This window comes from Centruroides sculpturatus, unplaced genomic scaffold, assembly GCF_000671375.1.
Source record: "Centruroides sculpturatus isolate CEXI.00-Female unplaced genomic scaffold, Cexi_2.0 scaffold1498, whole genome shotgun sequence".
NCBI lineage: Eukaryota > Metazoa > Arthropoda > Arachnida > Scorpiones > Buthidae > Centruroides > Centruroides sculpturatus.
In genome coordinates, this window is record NW_019385781.1 from 183,443 (window position 1) to 185,988 (window position 2,546).

At 30.7% G+C, this 2,546-nt stretch overlaps 1 long non-coding RNA gene across 1 annotated transcript; it reads left to right on the forward strand.

Annotated features, from left to right (window-relative positions):
• The first annotated feature begins 759 nt into the window (after nucleotides 1–759).
• Nucleotides 760–2,200, forward strand: LOC111642081. Its single transcript, XR_002759510.1, has 3 exons — nucleotides 760–860; nucleotides 937–1,024; nucleotides 1,095–2,200. It is a non-coding gene; the product is annotated as an uncharacterized LOC111642081 (long non-coding RNA).
• Nucleotides 2,201–2,546: the final 346 nt, after the last annotated feature.

Here is a 2,546-nt window from a genome sequence, read left to right on the forward strand (position 1 = left end):
TCTAGAGGTAAAATTAATTTTATTTCAACTGAAGTAAAACTGGATTTTCCCTTGCTATGGATGTCTGCCTAGTTCAGTTCAGCCACATTCCGCTACAGTTCGCCTTTATTATCAGTTCGAAATGGGGTGGTTCCATAATACCCGCAGTGTTCCATAATACCACCTTCTCCTCTACTCTTTTGCTTTCACAGTAAAATATTTTATAAATAAAACATATCTAGCAACGAATTGCGTAACTTTCCCAATTTTTATGAGAATTTATTTTCAAAATAACATTTGTATTATTAATCAAAATAAAAAAGTAAAAAAGTATGTGGTGCCATCTGTTATTAGTTTTTGTAATAAAAAGCGTTTACACTTTTAAATTAATTATTATCAAATAGCAAAAGACATTAATTTAAAAATACAAAAGAGTTTTATAAAACACTGTAAATACTAACAAGTATAATCTTTCAAACTGACTCCTTGCAAGATATGACACGTGACCTTCCTATATCTCTTACTAGAGTTGAACTTTCACAACCAAAATTTAATTAATAGCATCAATGCCCTTTATATAAAAGCTATCACACCAAAGTTCGTTTACATATTCAGATATATATTTACGTAATCTTTTCGCAGTTTTTTGATTTTTTGGGTTGCGTGAAGGTATGCAAAAACTCAGAGGTTCAAATTTGACACGCTTCCTATACTTTCCCTTATATATAGAAAAGTAAAGGCAGGAAAGTATTAATTGTTAATTTATAATAACCTTTCGAAAAAAAAAGCAAACGTTTTCATTTTGTACCTCTAATTCTGTATTTTTCAGATATCAGAATATCAGAAAATCTGCAATATGCCATTGGAACAGAACTAAAAGTGTTTGTTGTGAATAAGTACGTTACTCTACTTATATATGTTTAGAGTTTATCTTATGAATTTTTCTCTTTCATGTAGATTTTTGATTTTATGAATCGATTCGGCGAAATTTCACTAAGTCTGAAATCAATGGTTTCTACTACGTTGACAAAAGAATCCTTTCAGGGTAACTGTGTTGTCAATTTATTCATGTTTTACAACAGATAATATTAATATTAAAACACTTCTATTTTTAGATAATGAGTACTTCGCATTCTGTATTCACGAGACTCACCAAACTGAAAATTATGTCAAATTACAGATAAGTTCGCTAAAACGTTTCGATTGAGTTGTTGCACTAAGCAACAGTAGGAACTAATAATATACTTGAGTTTTTTGCATGAAAATATAAGTAAATACTCATAAAAATAGAATTATTTCGAAATTCTGATTATACCGTGTTTGTATACCGACCAGCAACAACATTCTAACAATCTACTTAATATGATATTGGTCTTCACAGGTCGCGAGATTCCACAAAACGTAACTAAAAATATTTATAAAATAGTCCAAAAAGTAGTAAGAGTCTTACAAATGAGCCTTACAAATGTTTTAATCCATTTCTTGTATCCCAATTTTGCAACCGTCTTTTAACAGGCGTCTAATTACAGAACGATTCCGTAGTTGTAGTTATGGTTTTTACCACGAGATGCCGCTAGTGTCATGATGTTCATATAGCGTTTCCCTCGTACTGTACGGTATGCTTGGAATTTTTTGTCGCTATTTTAGCTTTAAAACCATACTTTATCTTCGATAATTGGTTTCGAAGTATTCCCGCTACGTTGCTAAGAAATCGTTATAAAAAATATTGCGTCGGATATATTAGAAAATACTTGTAATTGCGATAAGCACTTCTCTTCAAAAGGAAATCTTACTAGCGAGCATGTAAGTTTAGAACATAAGCAAATCCTGGTAGAGGAAAAGTCCATATTCTGTCGCGAGACTTCGTTTTACGAAGGATTTTCTGCTTTCCTTCGATTACGTGAACATTTGGAGAAATTACTGTACCCGTACAGTACACGGATTTGCCTGTGAAATCGAGAAGCTGGAGTGAAAACAATAATTTTAAGATATATTAGTTATATTAATTAAAATAATTGTTTTCATGAATATTAACAGCTCATTCAGTTGTAAATAAAAATAATATGTACTGTATTTGACAGATTTCTAGGAATGAAAAGCCACAGAGGAGTTGAAAACCAACTAAAGTTAACTGTGTCGTACTGTCTGAAAATTCATGGAATTTATAAATTGTACTCTTGCGGCTGTGGCACATGAGATCGTGACTACACTCAATTCAGAAATGTACCTACAAAAAGAAAACATTTAATAACAGATTGTGCATATGAAAATGTTGCAAATGTACAATTTTCAATAAATCTTTTTTTCTTTTCTTAGCTAACGTTCAAATAAATCATTGCAGATCTGTTAAATCAGGCTACAGTAATATTTTAGTGACCATGATAATTTGTTGATGGATTTAGAATACCAATTCAAAAGATTTTACTCAAATTACACAACTTATACAACTCTTGGTATTCGCCAAAATTAAGTTTTTTTAAAAAAATCTCGTTAAAACCAAATAAGGATGCTTAAGGAGAAAATTGAGTTCGGTTTTGTGGAACATTTAAAAGATAAACGTTAATTGT